We start from the raw sequence: 27,737 nt of genomic DNA, 5'->3' as shown, positions 1-27,737 counted from the left end.
AACACCCAAGCCACCCCAGCCCATACCAGCCTGTCAGGACCACCTTGGTGGATTGAGTAGCCAAGACACTGACATTCCCACCTCAAACCATGTCCAGGAAACCCCCAACCACCCCCAATTTCGATCAACCTCTCGAACTTCTTGCCAATAACCGTAACACCTGGTATGATCCTCTCATTTTTCCAATGCCTTACGACCAGCACCCATCCAAACACGCCCGATACCACCATCGCCGACGCACATACACAGCCATCCAGCCAGTCATAAAACACGTCCAGCTCTTACAGGAGCTCTCTAACGGATGCATAATTATATTCCCTATGGATATTGAGGGCAGCTATAGCGCCATTCTTGAACACCTAAAAACTCAGGACATCCGTTACAGAGTGTGTTTTGGGTACGCGCCAGACGCCGAAGCAGCTACCCAAACTGAGCTGGACGCAACACATGCAGAAACCCAAACTAACCCAACACCTCTAACATTTACTAAATTCTCACAAACTCACTCAAACCATACACAGCAGTCAGCACAGACAGACGAACCACCAATCATCACAGACTCACCCCTCTCTCCCCCACCAGCATCCGAACCCGGGACTGAGACCCCACTAGTCTCACAACCGAGTACGGAAACACACTCCAGATACACTCAGACTAGGAGCAGACGTAAAAAACCTGCCCCTAAGCCCAAGACATCACCAACATCCAACACTAACACCACAGAGACTCGAACCCGCACACCCTCCCACACATCAATCATTACACAGTGTTTCAATTGTCTTCGACTGAACCACTCTGCAGCCTCGTGCTCAGAGGCTCAACGGTGTAATCGGTGTGGCGGTCCCCATCGTCACACTGAGTGCACTGTACCACGCAGCCAGCCGAGGTGCGCGAACTGCCAAGGCAGTCACGCCGCCTCATTTCCTGGCTGCCCGTTCTTGAAGAAGGCAATTCGAGACCACTACAGACGCGCCAGGCACTTACAGACTCATCACAACACACCACAGACACCACTCAGCCATGATTCTCTGCATCACTCGAACCCAGGACCATCTACCAACGCACATACAACCCAATCCTGCCAAGCTTCCCACGCCCTGATCAGTCTACTTATCAAGCTAATATCAACTCCGGATCAGCCTCTACTCCCCATGCCTGCCCAGCAACTGATCCTCAATTAAATACCGCCCAGATAACCGTCCCGCCCAGTAACAAGCAAAGACCTCATTTCTCACTTCCTTAAAACACTGGAACACACGGAAACCGAGGCGGGAGCACTACATTAATGCTGCTTATTCAATATGCTGTACTTCAAAATTTAACACCTACAGATGCTGTCAAGTTATTAATTAAACATCCGCAGATACTTGCACTTTTTAAAATAAAAGTGCAAGTTGCGAACTCAAGATACGATGAAGCGTTACAAATTTCCTAACGTAACAACAAGCTAGGCTAACCCTGCACCAACAGGGTGAGCCACATCGTCTACTCAAACAAGCTGTGCTAGCCATGCTTACTAAATGTGAATTTCGCCTTAGGCACCCAACACACAAAAACTCTACTCACACCAACAGTTAAGCAACATCGGGAGTGGTCACCCACTGGATGGGTGTCCGCAACATGCACACACACACACACACACACACACACACACATTCAACAACAACACGTCATCAATACTCAATACTATCAATATACTAAAAAAAAAATTACCACACAACTGACAAATCAAATAACCGACAATACACTCAACTGAAAAACTAACACTAAAGGCCGACAGAGGAGTCTCGAAGAGACACCGGTATCGGCACAACACAACACCTATCTCTCGAGATAGGTAAACATACAGAGACCTAGGGGATTTAACACATTATAACACACAACAAATAAATCAAACATACGAGCTTTCACACAACTGTAACATAACATTAAAGGCCGACAGAGGAGTCTCGAAGAGACACCGGCATCGGCACAACATTAACACCTATCTCTCGAGATAGGTGTACCATACCGAACCCTGGGGATGGCAGTTTCAAAGGTTTCTCGTTTGTCTCTACTTTTTGTGTGTGTGTGTGTGTGTGTGTGTGTGTGCGTGTGTGTGTGCGTGTGTGTGTGTGTGTGTGTGTGTGTGTGTGTGTGTGTGTGTGTGTGTGTATGTGTCTAAACTGAAGAATTCGACTTAGAACTTTGAGAGAATTTTGTGATCATCCAGTAAATAAGTAACGTGAAATGCATGGAGAATTTCATTGATTTCCTGCTAAGATCTTTCAAATACACTTATATCTTATATCCATTCAAACATTTGACTTCTTACTAAAACTTAAGGCGCGACTACAGAAGATAGTCACCAACTTCAAGAGACCCATAAAAGTCAGATGTGTTCGGCAATATATTACAAACATAATAATATTAATTAAACAATAATAATAGGATGTACAATGGTAATTATTATAATGATAATAATATGTATTAAAGACAATATTGTTTATGTCCATAACCGTGATTGATTTTAAACTGAATTTATCTTGTATATTTAAGATCGTTCCATATCTTTCCAGGCTTCCCTTCTCACTGTTAGGTTTTCGAAGTTCTTCTCTCTGTCATTCCATAGGAAAGTTCGGGTTTGAACTTCAGAAATTAGGACTGTCATCTCCTCTCTTGTTAATTCACTAACAGTCATTGCGAGCATCGCAGCTGAAATCTGAAACAGGAGTTAGCGGCTAGCGACGGGTAGCGTTGTCCTTGAACCAACTTCCCCTCCAAAATGACGCGCCGCTGGCACTGTGGCCACATGTATTTGCTAACGCAGGTTTGAGTTTCATTCATGCCGCCACACAACGCAACGCTCCGCTCGCCGCTTGCACTGTGGCCACATGTATTTGCTAACGCAGGTTTGAGTCTCATTCATGCCGCCACACAACTCAACGCTCCGCTCGCCGCTTGCACTGTGGCTAAATGCATTTGTCAACGCAAGTTTGAGTCTCATTCATGCCGCCACACAACGCAACGCTCCGTTCGCCGCTTGCAATGTGGCCGAAGCCTTACCGTAAACCTTGGTCGCCAAAGATGAAAGATATAATCATGATCATTAGCTTTTTGCAAAGGGAAAAGTTCCTTCTTTTTTCTTTTTTCAATAACCTAGTATCAGATTTCATCGTAAATACGCAGTTAGAATAGGTAGGTGTAGTTCAGCAACGAATGGAAGGGAAATTTTAGGCTACTAATGAAGTTGAATATTTATCGAGTATATACTTACCGTTCTTAACCTGAAACCCCTTGAAAAGCAGGTGGGCTGTCTCGCATGGATCACCAGTACAGCTGACTGTAAATAAATAAATAAATACATAAATTACGTAAATAAATAAACAAATAATAACACAGATGTAAAAATAGTTAACTTTGTCGGTCAATTTAATTTTATATATTTACGTCCGGTAATCAACACATCTGAATATCATTCCAGCTTTCAGTAAACGAGAACACTCAAAAATCACACGTTTCAGTACTTACGAGGGAACACATACATGTGTTACACTCGAATTCGGTTGAAAATAGGTATGAATATTCGTGGGAGGCAGTAGAATGCTAAGGTGAAAATTGCATGTGCCCAGCACAAGTTTAAACGCCAAAATTGAACAAATAAGTAGTCGTAAAATTAGAAGTGCCGCGGGAGTATCGGGGTGTGGCGGAGAGGTAGGGAGGAGCGAAGCAGCGGACCCAGGCAGCGAGTAACAAGAACTCGGGCGTGAATTTTTCAAACCTTATTGACATCGTTGTTCAAACATCGTCCTTTGTACACTTGTTTCATGTGCTGTTTCCATATTTACGTTTTGCACATTTGATCGGGAAGTTACGGGGAACGCGCTAACTATACGCTGCCTGGCTGCTGGCGCAGCTCGTTACAGCCTAGTTGGTTCACGTCCGCTGCTTTGTTCAATTTAGGCGTTTAAACTTGCGCTGGGCACATGCAGTTTACACCTTAGCATTCTACTGCCTCCCACGAATATTCCTACCAAATTTCAACCAAATCCGAGTGTAACACATGTATGTGTTCCCTCGTTAGTTCGAAAACTGAGAAATATGCAAACTGAAAAGGGCAGCAGATAAAAGAATTAGCATTCAGCAAGATGCAAGAATTTAACTGAAATTGGCACGTATCCTTAGCAGGCCTCATCGGAAAGAAGACGACTCACAAAAAGGTTATTCACTGTAATACATTCCAAAAACAGGAGTATAAATTGTCTGGAGGAAACGAGAGGGGACCTGAATGAATTGAACATCAGAGACGACGACATGAAAAATCGCGAAGTCTTCAGGACGTCAGTAAATAAACACACATTTGTGGTCGAATGTAGCAGCAATGTGGTCGGAAGAACGGAGGAGGCAACACACTGAGTTCATGAAGAGATTCTGGAAGAATAGAAAAGCGAAAGTCATCAAGCAATTGAACAAGTTCCAACGCGCTCTATGAATGGGCATAAAGAAAAAAGAAGAAGAAATAATAACATACATTCGTTATCATTATAGAGTGCTATGCCTTTCAGCGTTCAGTCTGCAAGCCTCTGTGAATTTACTAAACGTCGCCACAATCCTCGATTTGCAGCTAGTGGTGTGGCCTCATTTAGTTCTATACCTCTTATCTTTGTATCGCTAGAAACCGAGTCTAACCATCGTCGTCTTGGTCTACCTCTACTTCTCATACCCTCAATAACAGAGTCCATTATTCTCCTAGGTAACCTATCCTCCTCCATTCGCCTCACATGACCCCACCACCGAAGCCGGTTTATGCGTACAGCTTCATCCATCGTTCCTAAATTTATCTCCTCATTCCGAGTACCCTCCTGCCATTGTTCCCACCTGTTTGTACCAGCAATCATTCTTGCTACTTGCTTCTTGCTGCTTCTTGCGAACATTTTAAGTAAGAAATAATAATAATAATAATAATAATAATAATAATAATAATAATAATAATAATAATACGAGAAGATAGTCATAAATCGATCAATGCTGACAGTATTTACTTACAGCTTTCCGTACAGTAATAAACATAAAAGCTGCCCACGTCCCTGAGATATTTTTCTTGCATTCTTCTCGTATGCTGCTGTTTTATTGTGGTACTCTATGGAGTCCACTGAATACAGGCAGGGATCTGCCTCATACTTAGCAATTAATACACAAACAACATCCCTCGGTCATGAAGACGAAGCCATTTTTGTTGCTTTTATTCCCGTCCCGGCAATCCCAGCATGCTTAGCGGCATAGCGCGCACCATTAATACTCGAATTCCATTGGTCAATTCTTCAATTCTTCGATCGATTAGAACATGTTCTAATTCACTTTCAAGTCTTTTGAAGACTTGTCAAGTATTGCAAGCGATTTGACAAGTAAACTTGTTAGGTATGGAAAATTCTTGTGAAGTCTTAAATTTGACAAAACTTTGATTGTGTACAACAGGCTTTAATGATGTTGCTGCATTTCCGCGGAACTTCTGAATGATGTTGGTTCGAGTTCTCGGTTTTGCAGTGGTGTCCTAGTCACGGGACTGTTCTAAAGCAGCCCATACGAGCGTTTTTGTTCACGTGAAGAAGTTAAAAATTTAGCAAGTTTCAATACTGCTAAAGAGAGTTTCGAAGAGGTCAACACTTCGGCGTGTGAGTTATCTCCTTCGTGTTATCCTGCGAAACTCAATAATTAATGACCGTTAACTTTCTCTGGAATTGCTTGGTTTGCGGCTCTTATCGTGCCAACTTCCTGTTTCCAGGCAACAAGTGCGCCTTCTCTGCCATTAGGCCAAGATCACTGTTATCAGTAATTAGTACTAACAATTCTACCGCTGACCTAAATAGGCTACTGGGTGCCCTATTTCCAAGATGTGGCGGATAATGAGGAACTTGGTTAATAAATTTACAATTGACACCAAATGTGGCAAATTTTTAATTTATTTATTCGTATCAGAAGCATACATTTTACATAGCATAATGGTCCTTAATGACATACATATCAAATAGTGTCTGCCCAGAATTTTGCCAAATCACGGGCATTAGGTGTCGCAGCCATCAAGTCCTCTATTGTGCAACTTAAAGGACACTTACAGTACTACAGTTCATGAAATGGGCTGTGGTTTTGTCTTCACCACATTCACATTGCCTGGATGTGCCAGGAAAGCCCCACTTTACCATATTGATTCTTGATCTACCAATCCCAGTGCGAAGCCTGTTCAACGATTTCCACGTAGACCAATGTTCCTCGTGCCCTGGAGGGAGATGTTCAATTGGTAACATCCAACCAGCAAGTTGAGGATTTCTAGTTCTCCATAATCTCAACCTTGTGGATTGAGCAGATTCGTTTAAATCTTCGGTTGTATTCAGGAAACTCCTCCTAGACTTCAATCTTCGGTGGGCAGGTTCATATCCATTCAATGGGTGTGCACATGAGGTAAGTGCTTTAGTTCTCTCATTCATGGATGCAACTTCTCTTCTTATATCTGGTGGGGCGATTCCAGCCAAACAGTAGATTCTATCTCGTGGAGTTGGTCTCAAGCAGCAGACACGGAAAGAGCTTCCCCGAGGAGTGTATGATTTACATTCGGGCGTTCCCTAGGCAACGGTGAGGTGTTAACACCGGCTGATCTTTCCAATCCAGAAGTAACATCAACTATTGTATACATTTTAATAGGAAAGCTTAAGAGTTATTACTGAGGTCTTCTTGGTGTTTTTGGTGGTGGTTCTTTTTTTTAAAGAGGAAGTGGTAGTCGTGGTGTTTATTGTTTTAATACAAGTGGGCAACCATCCTCTATTAAGATTCATCAGAGGAGAACATGGCCGGTCCCACTGTGTATCATACCCGGAGGACCCGGCCAGGTCAGAGACTTTGACTTATATCTGAGGGCTGGTTCGAGATGCACTCAGCCTACCTGATTACAAGTGAGGAGCTATGTGACGGTAAGATAGTGGCCCCGGTCTAGAAAAGATTCATCGTGCCGACCAAACAAAACCACGTAATCTGCAGGCCTTCGGGCTGAGCAGCGGTCGCTTGGTAGGGCATGGTCCTTCGATGCTTTTGGTTTGGGGTTTTATTTTTAGGGGAAAATGGATCAAGTCCGATTCTTCGAAAAAATGAAGGTATTGGCTAAAGAAAGACAAGGATGGTTGCCCAGTTGCATTTCCTTTTAAAACAATAAACACCACCACTATCACTTCCTCTTAAAACAAAAAACACCACCAAAAATACCAAGAAGACCTCAGTCATAACTCTTAACCAGTGCCAGGACTCAGCTAAGCTCCCCGTTGTAGCCAACTTGGGCTCCCAAGTTAAGAGACCCTGGGGTCTCCTAACGACAGGCGGGGGATACTATGAATTTTATTCTAGTCTCCCACCCACAGGATGATGAGGAAACAGGCTAGAATGATGATGATGGTGACAATGATGAACATAGGTCAGTTATCACCTAAGCCGGAATACACGATATCAAAAATATTCACTGGCTGGTGAGTATAATTGCATTAGGACACTTTTCTTTAGTCTGGACCGGGCTGAATGGCTCAGACGGTTGAGGCGCTGGCTTTCTGACCGCAACTTGTCAAGTTCTATCGTGGCTCAGTCCGGTGGTATTTGAAGGTGCTCAGATGCGTAGGTCTCGTGTCGTTGGATCTATTGGCACGGTAAAGAACTCCTGCGGGACAAAATTCCGGCACTTCGCAGTCTCCGAAAACCTTTCAAAAAGTAGTTAGTGGGACGCAAAAACAGTAGCATTAATAGAAACCGGTTATAACGACTCCGAAGGGACCACGACTTAACAGTCGTTATAGGCGATAGTCGCACAAACCGGTTATAACGACTCCGAAGGGACCACCACTTCACAGTCGTTATAGGCGATAGTCGCACAAACCGTTTATAACGACGCCGAAGGGACCACCACTTGGCAGTCGTTATAGGCGATAGTCGCACAAACCGTTTATAACGACGCCGAAGGGACCACCACTTGGCATTCGTTATAGGCGATAGTCGCACAAACCGTTTATAACGACGCCGAAGGGACCACCACTTGACAGTCGTTATAGGCGATAGTCGCACAAACCGGTTATAACGACTCCGAAGGGACCACCACTTAACAGTCGTTATAGGCGATAGTCGCACAAACCGTTTATAACGATGCCGAAGGGACCACCACTTAACAGTCGTTATAGGCAATAGTCGCACAAATCGGTTATAACGACTCAGAAGGGACCACCACTTAACAGTCGTTATAGGCGATAGTCGCACAAACCGTTTATAATGACGCCGAAGGGACCACCACTTAACAGTCGTTATAGGCGATAGTCGCACAAACCGGTTATAACGACTCCGAAGAATTAGAATTTTGGCATTATTGAAGTTGCTTCTGATTGCTCTGAAGCATGCCAATACTGTGATATGTGCAGCTTTTGTCAACAAGTTTGTAGCATATATAACAATCGAATGAATATTGGCCTATTTTCCCCGTGTTAAGCTAGGTCTCCCCCCTTAAAAGCGACGTTGCAATAATCGGTTTCGAATGTATGTGTACAGTTTAATATTAGAGAGAGTGTGTGTAGACTGTATGTGCATTACACGACATGTTATAGGCGATAGTCGAACAAACCGTTTATAATGACGCCGAAGGGACCACCACTTAAAAGTCGTTATAGGCGATAGTCGCACAAACCGGTTATAACGACTCCGAAGTGACCGCCAATCAACGGTCGTTATAGGCGAGTCTCACAAACTGGTTATAACGACTCCGAAGTGACCGCCAATCAACGATCGTTATAGGCGATAGTCGCTGAAACCAATTTTTTGTGTTGCTAAGAATGTCATTTGTAACTTTTTGGCTGCACACTAACATGGTTAATTAACAGAATTAAGTTAAAACTTAAAAAAACGTAACTGAAGTAAGTATTGTATTTACACTACAGTATTTGTGGAGTGGAACTGCGTGGAATTTCATTCGCTTTAGCATGAAAAGTAAATTCAATGGTCGACAAATCATTTGTTCTTTACTGCTTAAACAATCTAAGTAAAAGATACTTCAATAGCTTTGTATTCAGATGATATGGCCCACCTGATATTTGAAGAATTTTCTTCAAAAAGAGACTTATTATCTCTCTGTCCTTCCAAATTGTAGAAATCGTTTAGTCCGAATCACCCAATTCCTGATACACCGCGATGCTGACATTTGTCCCCCCCCCCTTTTTTTATCGACATATTATGTGTGACTTTTCTTCAATATTAAACACACTTTCCTTTTCTTTTGCGACGTACTCACAGCGATGCCTGCCTTGACTATTTAAGACAGACAGACTGACAATGATAAGCGTTACATTGATGTCAGCAATCCCCAAATACGTAACAAACAAAAATCAACATTGGACGTTATATCCGATACATTTCTCCGAAAATGTGATCAAAATACGTCGTTTTATACAAGAAGTCGTTACAAGCGATGTCGTATTAAGCGGTATTTTTTTTAATACAGAGTTTATATAGGATTTAGATAGGAGTGTCAGATTTCGCCTTTGTGTCCAATACGTCCTTGGGGGGAGACCCAGCTTAACAAAGGAAAAAAATAGGTTAATATTCATTCGATTGTTAAATATGCTACAATTATGTTGACAAATCCCAGTATTGGCATGCTTCCTGGCAACCAGAAGCAACTTCAATAATGTCAGAATTTTAATAATTTTAATATTTTAAAATAAACTGGTCAAAATTTCCCGCTTTTTTAACAATATATCACCGTTTCCCTTATAAATTCCAAGTTTATAAGAATTTTCGTACTTTTCCTTTTTAAAGTGTGTATCAAAACTCCAGCTACAAAATGAATCTCAATCATTAACATAGACTGTGATTTGGATTTTTGTCGCGTTTTTATTCCGAGCACCAGAAAATATCTATAGTTTTAAAAATGAAAATGTTATATAAAATCGAATTTAAATCCTATTGATCTGAGTGAGGTACAGATTGTAGTACAACATTATGGGAGGAAACTCTGAAATATTCATAATTATCCGTGAAACAGTAAGAGAGTTATGAAAGAAACCGTGATATATTGTTAAAAAGGCGGGAAATTTTGAACATTTTATTTTAAAATGTTATAATTAGAATTGTGACATTATTGAAGTTGCTTCTGATTGCTCTGAAGCATGCCAATACTGAGATATGTGCAGCATTTGTCAATAATGTTTGTAGCATATATAACAATCGAATGAATATTGGCCTATTTTCCCCGTGTTAAGCTAGGTCTCCCCCCTTAAAAGCGACGTTGCACTAATCGGTTTCGAATGTATGTGTACAGTTTAACATTAGAGAGAGTGTGTGTAGACTGTATGTACATTACACGACATGATAGGACAATAGCAGGCTTCATAGCCTGAGTCACGCCATGTAGATAAAGGCATAAATACAAATACATATAATGAATTTTTCGTACTGTAGACAGTCTTCTGCAAAAATCAGGCGATCCCTGACAGAATTCAAGACCGGCCGTACCCCTTGTAGTCATCGAAAATTGTCGACATGGCTGCGGGTCATCCGAAAATTTGTGTAACGTAACGCGACAAAATGAGTTTCGTCAGTGACGTCACATTAGTCGTTACCGTAGGCCTTGTTCGTTAAAGATGCTGCGGCTGTGGATTTGTATAAATAGAGTGTGTTGAAATAGAAGGTGTACCGTCAGTGACGTCACATTAGTCGTTACCGTAGACCTTGTTCGTTAAAGATTCTGCGGCTACAAGTTAACTTCTTCAGACATAGAGTTGCAATTCTTCTTCGTATAACATTGAGTTTCATTTATTGAGAAACATATTCGTGATCATTAGCTTTTCGCAAAGGGAAACGTTTTTGTCGTTGCTAATTTTTAGAAGCTTATCGTTGAAAGTGTGATCGCTGCAGACAGCTCTGATATGGATGAGTATGACCAGGATGAAGCAGGTGATATTATTATTAACCCTAAGCCAAAACTTAGTGAAATTAAAGACCATCTAGTCATTAAATATGTTGAAGCTAACAACGATGAAAACATATCTGCATATTACGAACATTTGAGGCATCTGCGTGAGTTCATTATTAAGGAAATTAACGTCGAAGGACGACAACAAAAGATCAGCAGTTTCTTCAAACCAGTCAGCGTGTCAAGTGTGGTCAATGAAGGCGTGCCATGATTGCCATGTTCTATCAATCAATCACTACTGATCTGCATTTAGAGCAGTCGCCCATGTGGCAGATTCCCTATCTGTTGTTTTCCTAACCTTTTCTTAAATGATTGCAAAGAAATTGGAAATTTATTGAACATCTCCCTTGGTAAGTTATTCCAATCCCTTACTCCCCTTCCTATAAACGAATATTTGCCCCAATTTGTCCTCTTGAATTCCAACTTTATCTTCATATTGTGATCTTTCCTACTTTTAAAGACACCATCCAAACTTATTCGTCTACTGATGTCCTCCCACGCCATCTCTCCACTGACAGCTCGGAACATACCACTTAGTCGAGCAGCTCGTCTCCTTTCTCCCAAGTCTTCCCAGCCCAAACTTTGCAACATTTTTGTAACGCTACTCTTTTGTCGGAAATCACCCAGAACAAATCGAGCTGCTTTTCTTTGGATTTTTTCCAGTTCTTGAATCAAGTAATCCTGGTAAGGGTCCCAGACACTGGAACCATACTCAAGTTGAGGTCTCACCAGAGACAAATATGCTCTCTCATTTACATCCTTACTACAACCCTTAAATACTCTCATAACCATGTGCAGAGATATGTACCCTTTATTTACAATCATATTTATGTGATTACCTCAATGAAGACCTTTCCTTATATTTATCCCTAGGTATTTACAATGATCCTCAAAGGGAACCTTAACCCCATCAATGCAGTAATTAAAACCGAGAGGACTTTTCCTATTTGTGAAATTCGCAATCTGACTTTTATCCCCGTTTATCATCATACCATTGCCTATTGTCCATCTCACAACATTATCGAGGTCATTTTGCAGTTGCTGTACTGTACTAGTTATTTTGTATTTTGTAGGTCCTAATACTGTATTTCATCATATCTTGTTTACTAAACAACTTTTGTACTTCTTAAATTTAAAATACTGTACTTTAGGCCTACAAGTTCTTTTATACTGAACAGATTGTTTAAATATGTACCTTTAGCACTTTCAACACTACCATACTCTTAGCATGGACTCTGCCAGTGAACTGGGCCTTTTTCCAGACTTTTAATACATTATTGCACAACAGCGAAACGTAGTAGGCCTACTGTACATACCTGATTTTTGCATCATATGAAGGTATTAGCCATCCAAAATGAAGAAGTCAGTCGGGAAGTATATATCTAATGTAATTTAATTATACTAGTCTTATGAAAAACATGCTCGTAAAAAATGTACGGGGAAAAAAACGTTTGCATTCAAGTTATACCAATAAGACTGCTCAAACAATAAAAATGAGTCATTTATTGTGGCTGCTTAAGCCACAAATAAACACAATTACGTCTGAAGTACAAAATGTACCTATTTAGGAATTGTTTTGGTATAGTAGCCCTGAAAATATTGAGCAATGCACAATCGAGGGGGTCAGCGCAACAGTGGTCTAAGCCAATTTAAAAAAAATAGAGAAACAGCAAGTCAAAGTTATACAATTGTGCTTTTTGTTGGAATTTGGAAATCCCACTTTTTTGGGTAGTGGTGTATTCCATGATCTTTCGTTAACTTAACCACAATGTTTATAAAGTCTTTTGTTAAGTAGTTTTAGAAATATTGCAGTTTTTATGAGGAAACCACTGTTGCACTGACATTTATTTGTACATAAGAATTTTTTTTTTCTAGTTGCTTTACGTCGCACCGACACAGATAGGTCTTACGGCGACGATGGGACAGGAAACGGCTAGGAGTGGGTAGGAAGTGGCCGTGACCTTAATTAAGGTACAGCCCCAGCATTTGCCTGGTGTGAAAATGGTAAACCACGGAAAAGCATTTTCAGGGCTGCCGACAGTGGGGTTCAAACCTACTATCTCCCGAATACTGGATACTGGCCGCAGTTAAGAAAAAAAAGTTATTTGAATAAATGTAATGAATCATATTTTCATACTAATAGTTCTTTTACAAGTTTTAATATGAATTTAAAGTGACTGCACAGTACACAAAGTGGTTCTGTCAGTAAAATATTAAAATTATAAACTTATAATCACAAGCAAGAGCTTTCAGTTCTGTATACTTTTTCAGTATGTTTTTTGCAAGATTACACAGTAAGCGTACTATACATAATCAGGAATATCAAACATGTCTTCAGTATCATCCTCCACAATATGTTGTATATTTTCATCATCCTCCGTTCTATTTTGAGATACCAGACTATTGTAAAATGAATGGAGAATGGGTGGAACATATTTTAAAAGGTCATTAATATCTAAGTTTCTTTTGGGTTTACTGGCCTTGGGTTGGAATATTTTGGTATTAGCTCAACATGTTGTAGTTCAAGGGTGTGTTTATTCTATCAGTTAAAGGCTTTGAACTTAGGAAATCAACCTGTTGCATTTCAGTTACATTAAATTTTCTTTTACCTGTCGTAGTATTTTTTATAAGATCTACCCACCCAGCAGGTGTATACACATATTTTTCCACACTTTTTTCCTCTCTATGAGTCCAAGGTCCCTATCACAGGGTAGGTAGCTACGGCCTGATACTAGATACTTGTGAACTATTTCCTTAACATATTGTTTGTGAATAATTTGTAACCAAAAACGTACTAAAGATATATTCTTATTTTGAGAATACACGATTAATTTATCAATATTTCGAAGATTGTAGAAAGTATATTTAATTAAACATGATATTATTTCATCAGCACCCCATCCTGCAATATGTTCTGGCCATACATACATGTGCACATCATCTGAGGTACAATCATGCACGCAAAAGTTATAAGTCCACAGTTATCTCTTGTAGAAAACTTCACTAGTGTGTAGATGGGGAGTTGGCAGAGCTTGTTGTAAATCGAATGCTATCACTTTCACAGAACTGTGGTCTTTAGAATGAGCTGTATCAGTCTTTAGATTATTATATACCTGTTGTGCTTTTAATTGATGCAATTTGAATTTTGCTTTTTCAACATCTGCCTCCGCATCTGAAAGTTTTATGGGCAGTGAATCACACACCTTGCATGTGTCAGTAGATGGTGAGGAAAGAGAGAGATTGAATTTTGTATTTAAAATATCCCTGTAAATATACTCACTAACAATATCTTCAGAATTGTGTTCCTGTTTCATCCAAGTAACAACGTTTATATACATCATAGCTGCATTAAGACCTTCAGGTAAATATTTTCTGTTTGGAGCAGAAATTCTAGAATAATGACTTTCACGCAACGGAAAACTATTAATGTGATTTACAACTAAACTGGACTGATGATCAGTAGTTTTATTGGGTCTATTTACATGTCTTCCACGGCCATCTTCTTTTGGTGTTCCCTCAGTCTGTTTCTTTGAAACTGCCCTCGAAAGTCTACCATTACTGATTTCAAGCAGAGATATGAATGCCTGTTTGCAAGCTCTTTTATCACCATCATCTAAAGAAATACAATATTCACGGGTGTGTTGTCTCCTGCTCTCATTTCCACTTGCACCATATCTTTTCTTCACTAGGTTTACTTTCACACACCCACTAATATACGCATTTTGTAAACTAAAGTCACACATATTCCAAAACCTTTTGAACACTGTTTCGCGCTATTCTTCACCGAAACATGCGTAACACTTATGTTCACAACCACATGGTGAGCCTTGTTTACGTTTGTGGGTTTTCTTGCCTGTTCGCCCTACATATTCTTCTCCTGCGTTTCTTTTCCTCTTCTTTATATTCCTGTCCTAAGAATTTATACACCTCGACCTTTTCCTTCCACGGTTTTGCACTGTTTGTTCGTTATTTTCATTGCTCGAGACATCACACTCGCCCTGCACGTCAGCCATACTTGAAGTTATTACACGTGATCCAGATACTGACCTCTCATTGGCTGGTTGAGGTTGGACCAATATTGCACTCAAACAAAACGGAATTTTGTTCGAGGGAAGAAATTAGTGGCTTCTAAATAATATGTACGAGGTGATATTGCCACATGATAGAAAGGTAGTTCACTTCACTAGACAACAGACGGCACCATTATCTCATTTTTCCGTATTGGAAAGGGATAGACCACTGTTGCGCCAACATCTGCTTTCTTTTCACGGTACAGGTGAATCATCAACCTGAGAGTCTTCTTATAAACGAAAAATAAGTCCAAGTTTCTGGAGAGGTGAAGTACTTTTTATCGTTTGTATTCGGAGTAAAAATAATGCAGCTAAAAACTTGCATTCGAAGGTGACGTAACTAATAAATATTTTGCCCGAACTATCGCTTGATATGTGATCTTGTTCGTAAGGAAGCTTTTTATCACTGTCATATACAGTATTTCTGAACCCGCAGCCCTGAAGATGGTTTTCCGTGGTTTCCCATTTTCACACCAGGCAAATGCTGGGGCTGCACCTTAATTAAAGCCACGGCCGCTTCCTTTCCAGTCCTAGCCCTTTCCTGTCCCATCGTCGCCATAAGATCTATCTGTGTCGGTGCGACGTAAAGCCAATAGCAAAATATCCAAGATATCACTATCATTGAGCCGGCGGGAGGACATGTTTGTCCAGTAACACAGCTGACAGCGCGACATATTTGGCGCGCTCAGCACCTGGCACATCGAGTGCTTCAGTAGATGTCACCAAATATAGTAGACACAATACGCGACACTGAGCGAGATATCGAGGAACAGCTATTGGAGCTCTCTCTAGCGAGTAGACCTGAAAACTACTGATTCTGTCATAAGAGCACGTGTATTCTTGTGTGAAGGTTTTGGTGTTATTTATGCGTTTTCAGTGAGTTGACATAATTAAATAGTAGCGTGTATCATTCCTTGATATCTCCTCTCAACATGAGGGGAAAGGTATGTGCTGTATTTGGCTGCAGTAACTATGAAGTAGAGAAGAATGCGCGGTCGTTCTTCAGGTTCCCTCGTGACAAGAAAATGTAAGTAATATTGTGTTTGCATTATATTCTTGCAGTGACAAAGAGATTTTTATAGTACTTCATAATCTTCTGACCTGCTCGACCCATGTTTTAACTGGCTTAAAACGTAATACGCATATTTTATTGTATAGTGCAGCAGTTAACCTTCAATACCGATGTGTTGTGGTAGATGTGATCTGGGGGTTTTGAAATCTAACAGAAGTAATTTGGATAAGGTGTACAAGAAAGAAGAGATGTTACGCTTATATAAGAATAAGATCTGTTCAGATCATTTCCAGGCCAGCGACTTTAAAAATCCTCGACTATACAGCCAAGGCTATGTTACATTTTTACTCTAATTATACGTAAATATTCCTCAAAGCATCGCTATCGAAATTTTCATACTTCTCTTTCTTTTATCCCTCTTCTCAGATTAAAGTGGGAGTTTATAGATTTTCTTTCTGTTCATAGGCTTCATGTTAAGAGGAAAATTGTCCAGCTATTGAATGTTAATTCATTGCATCATATGTGTAAGGAATGTGCCGATATTTTTATTGACAAGTGTCTTAATGTGATGATACAATGTGTTTAAATGAGAAAAAAGATAAATCCAACCGTAAGAGTTCAGGCAGGAATGCTAAAGCTAAAAAATAATGCATAAATGAAAGATCAAGCCATTTCACAGCAGTCCATTTCACATCTTGTTTATATGTCTAATTTCAGTCTTTGAATAATCTTTTAAATAATTCTTCATTCATTTATCCAGAATTGCTTTAGCAACTTCGAAGTTAATATCTCAATAACACTTCCTTTCTGGACGTAATTTATTTATCCATTTCCGTATATACATTTCCATTGATTTTTGAATTTAGCGCGATTGTTTCAGGTCAAGTCACTAGGAGCGCCACCGTCGAATTGTCTCCCATTTTAGCAAGGCTAAATCCGTAAGTGTCGCGTATTGTCTCTACTGTATTTGATGTCACGGCAAGGGGAAACTACCCTTCCGTTTCAGTTTGAAATTCGCGATAACTGCTGCATTCTAGTAGACACCAGATAAACTTCCTCCAAGCAAGAGATGGGAACCGTATGGGATACGTGCACCTGCCTCAAAACACGCGGGAAAATCACGTCCGTATGGCATACAGGCGCCGTCCACAACCAGGAAAGCAGTGCGCCCGTATCCCGTACGAGCATAGTGTTGAAAGTGTTTATTAATTCGGACAACCTAGACCCTCAATTAGTCGGGTTAATGACGTTCTACGGTACCTGCATGCAAACTGGCTCTCGAGCTGGTGGCATATTCCTTTGCAGTCGCTTACCTAATCTTGTCTTAAATGATTTCAAAGAAGTTGGAAATTTATGGGTATATTATTCCAATCCCTAATTTGATACGTAACAGTAGAAACGTGGACTTCCGTTACAGAAAGTTTTCCAGTCCCTTCTCTTACATCATAACCAAGAAGCAGTATTAGTTTCTGAATCATCTCCAAGCCCGGTAAGGCACAATGGTGACTGTGGAGACGATCCTTAGGAAAAAGACGGCAATTATTCGTACGAGGCAGGACACAAACCACAATATTCCTGTTAACAGCATATGCTCGGGGAAGTGATAAGCGTGTACCAGCCGGAAGAGTGCGCGTCACTTTCTTCTTCCGAGCTGTTGGTCACAGTGACCACAAACTGGCTCCAACTTAGCTGTTACAAAGAAAACTGAAAGTTCAGTGGATACCCACACTACCAGCCCTCAAATGCAGTTGATTTTCCTTCCCAATAAGCTTTGAGAAGTGAATGAATAAATAAAATACTATTTTTCCCCATCACTGATAACCATCAACTAATCAATACCAGGCCTTGGAAGTTGAAAACCTATAAATTGCCTAAAAAAAGACCTGAAAAAACCTAAAAATATCCAGGAAAAGAACTAAAAACTTTCAAAATGGGCGTAAAAATTCGATCCAAATTCATTCATTCATAATTTGTTTAAATTACTTATTTAGCGAAAGAATATAACGTTTAAAAATGTAACATTCTGGTGGTGTGCAGCACACAGTACAAAAGTGTATGAGTGGAATACTTATTTTTTCAGACATTATATATTTCTAGATTAACATCGTTTAAAAAAGGAATTGCATGTGTGTTAAAGAAAGTACTTACAGAATTTAGAATGGAGTGTTTGTTTTTTTCCACCTGTATGAGTTCAGCGAACCCGCAGTGAACATCCAGGAGAAAGAAATTAAAATTAGTGTAACAGGAATCATATAGTTGGGGACAAATCATGACGACCTCGCCTCACACCACTACTTTCCAGCGGCAGCTCTGTGTCTATTAGCGACTTATAGGATTTACTATCTCTACTGCAGCCAGAGTTGCCAAATCTGCTACTGCACTCTACATGAAGAAAGGGTAAATACCACAGAGAATGAGGAAGAAAGTGGTTTGGCAGCCTCATCAAAACAAACAAGGATCACTTAGAACTCGTTAACTCAGCAGAGTGCAGGGTGTGATTGACTACTGGCTTTCAGCTCGCTTCCAGGAACTGAGGTCGTCATGTTTCGTCCCCAACTATACACTGATCAGCCAGAATATTATGACCACCTACATGCTATCGATATAAACCCGTCCAGGTGATAGCAGCCTCACCTGACGAAGAATGACTGCTAGTCAGACACACGCACGGTGCATGTAGTATCAGTAAGCGTGCTGTCCGTGTGTAGAATGGGGGAAGGCGAACGATCTATCTGAGTTTGGCCGAGGACAAACTGTGATGGCTTCGAGGCTCGGCGCGAGCATTTCGGAAACTGCACGACTTGTCAGGTGTCCAAGGAGTGCTGTGGTGAGTGTCTTAAAAAAAGTGGCGAAAAAAAGGTGAAGCCACGTCCAAACGTCGAGGGGTTGGGCGTCCACTCCTCATTACAGATGTCGGACGTCGTAGGCTAGGCAGACTGGTAAAACAGGGCAGGCGGCAAACTGTGGAGGAACTAACATCAGACTTTAATGCTTGGCAGAGTACAAGTGTGTGTCTGAACACACAGTGCACCGTACACTCCTAAGGATGAACCTCCGCAGCCGACGACCCATGCATATGCCAATGTTAACACCACGACATCGGCAACTACGACTTAAATGAGCACGTGACCATCGTTACTAGACGTTACAGCAGTGGCAGAGCATTGCATGGTCTGGTGAATCCCAATACCTTCATCATGCCGATGGGAATGTGCGAATTTGTCGTCTTCTGGGGGAACAGCTCCTTGACACCTGTACTGCAGGATGGAGGCAAGCTGGCGACGGCTCAATTATGCTCTGGGGAGCATTCACATGAGCATCCATGGGTCCAGTGGAGCTCGTACAAGGCATTATGACGGCCGAGAAGTATCGTGCACTGGTTGCGGATCACGTATACCCCTTAATGTCGACCATGGTTTCCAACGGCAGTGGCATTTTTCAGCAAGATAATGCGCCATGTCACAAGGCCAGGAGTGTGATGGAGTGGTCTGAGGAACACAGTGGCGAGTTGCAACTGATGTACTGGCCGCCCAACTTGCCAGATCTTAATCCGATCGAACACATCTGGGATGTGATTGAACGTAGCGTCAGAGCTCACACCCCCCTCCCCGTAATTTACGGGAATTAGGTGACTTGTGTGTGCATATGTGGTGCCAACTTTCTGCAGCGACCTACCAAGGATTCATTGCTTCCATGACGAGACGCGTTGCCGCTGTTATCCGTGCCAAGGGTGGACATACCAGCTATTGGGTAGGTGGTCGTAATGTTCTGGCTGATCAGTGTATTTGGCTTAACCACACTCGGGTTAGAGAAATTGGAATTCGGAAACCTTTCCTCAGTTGGCCTTGCAGTATATCACAACAGTCTTACGTGTAAAGGATCGCCGGTTTCCAGGCAGCACGTTGGGAGCCATCGAGAAACCTATCTCCACATCAACAGATGTTAAGGATGCATAATTGAAGCAAATAAGATTCTCCTCTTCAAAAACACATCAAAATTTTCTTCTTTCAATATTTCAATTATGTCCGTCTAACGGCTGAATGGTCAGCGTACTGCTTCAGAGGGCCGACCGGGTCGTGGATTTTAACCTTAATTGGTTAATTCCAATGGCTCGGGGGCTGGGTGTGTATGGCGTATTCAGCATTAGAAATCATCCTAGCTAGGGCCCTCATCTTCACAGACATGCAGGTCGCCTAATAGGCTCTCTACATGAAAAAGACCCGCGCCAGGCCTCTCCGGAGGCCATACGCCATTATTATTATTATTATTATTATTATTATTGTACTGTAAATTATCACTGGCAAGACCATAAGAAGGTGCGGCCCCCGTAGGTTCTGGACTACGCAAGTATTTAGGAAACCACTCAGAGGGTGAATAAACTAGATAACCGATGGAAATCCGCTTGACTATAGTTTATTTAACAACACTGATAGACACCAAGAAGTGTAAGGTAGATTAAATATTAACATAATTAAAGGTTATGTTGACACCTACCCTAGAACAGTTCACAGGGGACCAGCCCACGTGGGATTAAAATTTGACAGCTATCCCACACTCTAATCAGTTCATAATTTAATACCAGCGAATTACTCGGGGGGGGGGGGAGCAAAAATGCCCCTAAAATACAATACGCTTAAAGGTTTCAGGTACCTTACAAACTTTCATTAAGTAACGCCTCTAGGTGCCTAAGGCATTTAACCGAGTTGAATACATTATTCAACATTTACATTTACAACGGGCACAAACTCCCAAGAACTTAAGTTAAAGCTGCTGAAAACAGACCAAACTAGGTTGAAAAGGTTCACACACAACTTTACGAAACCTGTTTCTAACATGTTAGATTACGAGCAGCTTGGCGCATATAATACCTTAATCCAATATTTGACGCCAATCAAGTGGCTTACAAGGAATAGGCATGTTCCTCCCATCATCAGAACTTAAGATCTTACCTCCCATACTCCTTGCGGTCCTGAAGGAGCCGTCAAGCGCTCAGGTGACAGAGCAAGAAGCGAATGATCTACTCCAAGCGAGCCAGCACGGCCACGCCGAGAGGGGCGATGACCCAAGGCTACGTCACGCGGAGCGACTCTCAAAGGCTGGCCAAGAGTGGCGCGGCGTTTCCACACGGGGCAAGGGAGAGGAAACTAAAAGGGAGACAAGATCGGGACAAAATGCTTCCAGGGCGGAAGAACTCCTTTACCCTGGAGCCATGATATGGAATTGCTTTATTAAAAATTGCCCGAAGGCATAACACCAAAAGGGGCGAAATAACACTACTGTATATAAGGATGAGCTGAAAGCCCATTAAAATATATATACCAAGTTTTATAAAGGGGAGGATAAAATTCACGGCTCAATTATTATTATTATTATTATTATTATTATTATTATTATTATTATTAATAATAATATTATTATTATTATTTCAGTATGTTGTATAATTTGATACACCTGATTTTTTCAAGCACTAGGTGCATTTTCCCATTTCATTTCACTTCTTTTTCGTTTTATTTTCTCTTTTGCTACAGAAAAGATTTTTAAGAGGTGATGGAAGAACTAATGATGATTCGAATTGAGAATGGGCAGTACAAATGTAATCAAAACAAGATCAAGTTGCAAAAGAAACCCTTAAGACCTTCAAAAGGCTAAAAAAGAACCTATAAGCCAAAAACCGCCGAAAAAGGCAGAAGAGGACAAATAAAACTCACCACTTCCTGGCCTACAATGACTCATAATGAACACATTATGTTGGGCCTCGTCTTCGGAGACACGAGGAAAAAAAGATGTTGCCTCACCTTCGGAGCCCTAATCATTACTAATACAGCCCTCGTATTTAACGCACCGGGCCTGTTGGCCGTGTGGTAAGGGGCGCGCAGCTGTGAGCTTGCATCCCCACTGTCGACAGCCCTGAAGATGGTTTTCCGTGGCTTCCCATTTTCACATCAGGCAAATGCTGGTGCTTTACCTTAATTAAGGCCACAGCTGCTTCCTTCCCATTCCTAGACCTTTCCGACATTGTGCTCATAGCAAACCAGGAGCCCAGTGCACTGTACATTCAACATAGACAGAGACTTACAATCCCTCCAGATGATTAACTCCATAAGATAAAACATTTCAGTTTTCTTGTAAGTGGTACCAGTTTGCAATTCACTTGGCATTTTGTTTCATGATCAATAAAGCTCAAGGAACTTGCAGGCTTCAATTCACCTCAGTCAGTTTTCAGCCAAGGCATATGTTGTAATGTTAAGAGTGCGAACTTTTGATGTCCTTTAAGTTGCAATACTGTCAAAAAATAATTGTACAAAGGAACGATATTAGAAGCAAATAGCTTCATATGGGCATATGCCGTTTTCAGAATAGTTTCTGAGATAAAACACATTTAATGCACATTTGTTTTGACGTTTTGAAATAGGTACAAGTTTTCCACATGTAATGTTCACCATACACGCGTTCGCGGGACATTGATACGCTCAGAAGGTTATGTGAATGATTGTGATTCGCTGCTTAACACGTATTCATATCGTGCAGAAAGACAAACATGAATCATACAATATCAGCGACAAAACACAATGTAGAGCACGAACTCGAGCTGAGACATCGAAGATTTAAAAAATTAAAGGTCTGCAACCAAACCCACCACGCAGATGAACAATCGGGCCGATGCCACCTTTCGCTCTTAGCCGAAATGAGCACACATAAGCAGACATGTAAAGGAAGGGAGGTAACGGAAAATAAGTCTGCAACAAGATATAAAAGAAATAACACACAAAACGAGAAACCTTCTTACAAAACAAGCTCGCTTACCTATGGCAAACCGAGAGTGACAGTAACAAACATTACCTCGAAAAGAAGTAGTCATAGTTCCAACTCCAAACTCTGAGCGTCGTACAGTATAACGTTTTAAAACACTTATAATACCTTCTGTAAGATACGAAAGCCACATCACAAAACACCGTCTCCATCTTATTTTTCTTTCATGCCGTCCGGCTGTCAAAGATCACACAACATACAGATAATATAGAAAGAAATACTTTGGCAATTCTCATAGCATGAGCTGTCATAATTCTAAATAGGGGCAAATTACACATCGAGCACAGCATACATGATGCCAAGCAGCCACAACAGACTGACATAAGACATCGCATAAAATGCGGTATCTGAAGAATATGAAAACAAGACAAGCAGGTTACGAGGTGTGGTTCAAACTGTTGGGACAAACATCAGTCACCGGGTCAGAATAATTAATCTCACGCGATTAAAATCCCCGACCAAGCCGGGAATCGAACTCGGGGCCCTATGAACCGAGGCCTCAATGCTGACCATTCAGTCAATGAGTCGGACTGTTACGAGCAATATTGTTACGAGTAAAACACCGTTTGTTTTATCACTCTAATTTATTTCAGGATGACCCAATAAATGCACGCATGCATATAATTCTATTCAACCATGAATGAACACTTACTAATTGCTGGCTATTTACAAGTCTTACCGGACAAGTTGGCAGTGCGGTTAGGGGCACGCAGCTGTGAGCTTGCCTCCGGGAAATAGTGGGTTCGTGCCCCACTATCGGCAGTCCTGAAGATGGTTTTCCGTGATTTCCCATTTTACACCACGCAAATGCTGGGGTTCTACCTCACCTAAGGGCACGGTCTCTTCTTTCCCACTCCTTAGCCTTTCCTAACCCATCGTCGCCGTAAGACTTATCCGAGTCAGTGCGACGTAAAACAAATTGTAAAAAATATTTACAAGGCTTTGTCCCCTCCATACAGCAGGCGGTCCGGTTCATTGGTATTGCCTAGGATATGGCAATCCTGATTTTTAGGCCTTTCACTTGCACTCAAGTCAGTCACCCCGTATAGCATCTGCGTGCAGTCCGCTAGGTTTGAACTCAGAGCTATTGGCCACAAAAAAAAACCGATGACTGTTCCCTGATTCAACTCCAGAGAAATTATAAACCTTGGAAATGCACTGAAGCCTCTTCCGTTGTTGTTCTAGAATTTCCTACCCAGAACTCTCGCACGTCCAACGTTTTGTTATCGTAGCAGTCAATCGTTACCAGTTACTGGGGACATTCAAATGTGTCTGCAGTCATCGCACGGAGAAGTAGCTGCGGCAGCTAGAGATAGGTTGAACAAAGTGATCCGTTGCTGACAGATAAACGGATGAGCTTAAATCAAGACAATTTGGAGAAATCACGGTAGTTGTTGTACAAGGTTTCAAAAGGAACTGAATGTTGATAGTGCATATTTTTCAGTTTATTGTGCATGTCTTGCCATATGATAGTGCATGAGTGCATGGAAATACGGGCTCTACTGGTAAGGTTACGTCACTCGTTTCAGAATTCCACTCTCGCCTGCGACTCGAACGTAAAAATAACGTAGAAGTTAGCTGTCCGTGGCTGTTGCATGAATAACTATTTCTGCAGGGTTTTTTCTTCAAGAAACCGCTTCCGTTCTCAAGAGAAACCCACATTTTATTGTCGTGCTTTGAGGAAAAGTGAATACCTTGGAAAAGGAACTTATTCCTCACAGAACTTGTACTTTCCCCACTCTCCCCCCCCCCCCCCCACATCCTGCTGGATTTACTGAAGGTTCAATTCCGTTCGTTGAAGACATTTTTACCTTCAGAATGTTGGCCGGCATGGTAAGGGAGGAGGTGTTATAGAATTTCTAATCACTAGATTGCATGCCAAACCTCTCCGCACTGATCTCGTGGAGTGAAGGCTAAGACGCTGTTAATGGTGATTCGTTCTGGACAGTTGTATGTAGCTTTCTCAAGAGTACATCTCCGAGCTAGAACTAAGGAAATACAATATATGTTTTGATTGCATTCGAATGGCATATAAAAACTGGAAAGTGTAACTTTTATTCATAAGATATAGGCTATTAATAGCCCATTTAGATTTTCCAGTTCCATTATAGATAATAATTTCGGCCGTCGAAGACAGGCTATAGGTCGCCCCCGCACATGGTCTGCGCAGTTTGGTCGAAGCGGCGGCCGGGCGCTGCCGCTGTGGAGGACATTTTGTGAACTGCCGGACCCCCCTAGTACCCTGAGATACACGCCGCCCGATACGCTGAGAGCGCCGCCGCTGCCGCTGTGGAGGACATTTTGCGAACTGCCGGACCCCCCCCCCCCCTAGTACCCTGAGATACACGCCACCCGATACGCTGAGAGCAGCCACTGCAATGCTATGAGCATCTGCACACCCAGTACTAGTAGGCCTATACTGTACAATCAAATAATGATTTATTTTAAATTAAGTAAATTCACCATAGTGTCCGCCTCTGTGGTGTAGTGGTTAGAGTGATTACCTGCCACCCTCGGAGGCCCAAGTTCGATTCCCTCCTCAGCCATTCTCGAAGCCTTTTCCGTAGTTTCCTACTTATCCAAGCAAATGCAGGGGTGGTACCTAACTTAAGGCTACGGCCGCTTCCTTCCCTCTTCATGTCTACCCTTTCCTTACTCCCCATCCCCCCCACAAGGCCCCTGTTCACCATAGGTGTGGCCGCCTGGGCGAGGTGATGCTCCTCCTTCCCCATTGTATCTCCCCGACCCAAAGTCTCATGCTCCAGGCCTCTGCCCTTGAGCCGGTAGAGGTGGGATCCCTCGAAGAGTCCGAGCGAAAAAACAACCCTGATCGGTAAACGGATTAAGAAAGAAAGAAAGATAAGCTCAAGGAGTCTATATTTATCATTTCGAATGATATGGCCAAACTACTCGAGTTTTTTCTTTTTGATCTTTTGCATGACCTCTTGCTCTTTGTTCAGCCGTTGGAGTACTTCAGTGTTACGTATTCTGTAAACCCATGATATTCTGAGCAGTCGTCGGTAGCACCACATCTCAAAGGATGGAAGTTTTTTGGTGATGTTTTCTGTAGGGTCAAAGTCTCGGTAGCATAACGTAAGACATGAAATACCTAACACCGAAGTAAACGGAGACGGAGATTGATCTTCAACTCTGCGTTACAGAGAAGATCGCTCATTCTCTTGCCTGTTCTATCCGGGACCTAGTTTCAACAGCATTGTTCCAGCTGTGATCAAGTACGCTGCCGAGATACTTAAAGCACTGGACTTGCTGCAGTGATGTGCCAGCTACTGTCAAGTTAACAGATTGAATGACATGTTTGCTTATGACCATTACTTTGGTCTTTATCGTGTTTAAACGCAGACTTGCTGCAGCACTGTTTTGCAAGCAGAACAGTATCATCTGCATAACGCAGATTATTTATTGCTGACTCCAAATTGGCAGGCTCGAACCTGGCTCAGTCCGGTGGTATTTGAAGGTGCTTAAATACATCAGCCTCGTGTCGGTAGATTTTATGCAGTGACGTATACTGAGGGCTACCGAGTCCAAACCTCAAATGAGAACGATGGAAATCTAAAGTACATTATAATGTAAGCATCTGACACATTGTTCCATTTACAGAACTTGAAAACAATGAGAAAATATGTCGCATGTTCTTCTGAGAGCAAGGCATCGGAGACTAACGTTGCAGATCAAGCGCTGCGTCCCTTTCCCCAAATGCAGTAGAGACAATATGCGACACTTCCGGATTTAGCCTAGTTAAAATGGGAGACAAGTCGCAAGTGGAGCTCCTAGTGGCTTGACCTGAAAATTCGTGTTAAATTCAAATATCAATGGAAATGTATATACGGAAATGGATAAATATTTACGTCTAGAAAGAAAGTGTTACTAAGATATTAACTTCAAAGTTGCTAAAGCAATTCTGGATAAATGAATGAAGAATTATTTAACAGGTTATTATTTAAAGACTGAAATTAGACACATAATCAAGATGTGAAATGGACTGCTGTGAAAGGGCTTGATCTACCATTTATGCATTACTTTTTTTAGCTTTAGAATTCCTGCCTGAACGTTCACGGCTATATTTTTCTTTTTTCTCATTTAAAACCATTGTATCATCATATTAAAACACCTGTTAACAAAAATATCGGCACATTGCTTACACACATGATTCAATGAATTTACATTTAAGAGCTGGACAATTTTCCTTTTAACTTGAAGCCTACTAACAGAAAGAAAATCTATAAGTTTAGCCTCAAACACATTCAAACTTTCCTTGTAAGCAATACCTGCCATAATGCCATTACATTAGGGTAAAGCAAATTTTCATCATCATATTGTTTCAACAAAATATGCACATTTATTAAATCACCCATATTTTCTTCAGTGCTTGACAACGCACTACGGCATTCCAAATGGGGTAACTTGGAACACAACCAGCCACATTCATATGCATATGTATTTTCCTGAATTAAATCAAACCCACAGATCACACCTACAACACCACCTCGGTATTGAAGGTTAACTGCTGCACTATACAATAAAATATGCGTATTATATTTTAAGCCAGTTAAAATATGGGCCGAGCAGGTCAGAAGATTATGAAGTACTATAAAAATCTCTTTGTCACTGGAAGAATATATATGCACATACAATATTACTTACATTTTCTTGTCACGAGGGGAACGGAAGAAAGGCCGCGCATTCTTCTCTACTTCATAGTTACTGCAGCTAAACACAGCACATACCTTTCCCCTCATGTTGAGAAGAGATATCAAGGAATGACACACGCTATCATTTAATTATGTCAACTCACTGAAAACGCAATAATAACACCAAAACCTTTACACACAAATACACTTGCTCTTATGACAGAATCAGT

General features: G+C 41.4%; 1 protein-coding gene across 2 annotated transcripts in view; it reads left to right on the top strand.

Annotated features, from left to right (window-relative positions):
* Positions 1–27,737, top strand: part of LOC136882457 (probable G-protein coupled receptor Mth-like 1) — a 441,193-nt gene that overhangs the window by 230,419 nt on the left and 183,037 nt on the right. The gene's annotated exons all lie outside the window — the stretch shown is intronic.

The sequence above is a fragment of the Anabrus simplex genome, chromosome 10, assembly GCF_040414725.1.
Source record: "Anabrus simplex isolate iqAnaSimp1 chromosome 10, ASM4041472v1, whole genome shotgun sequence".
NCBI classification, from domain to species: Eukaryota; Metazoa; Arthropoda; class Insecta; order Orthoptera; family Tettigoniidae; genus Anabrus; species Anabrus simplex.
This window is presented reverse-complemented; position numbering and strand designations above follow the sequence as displayed.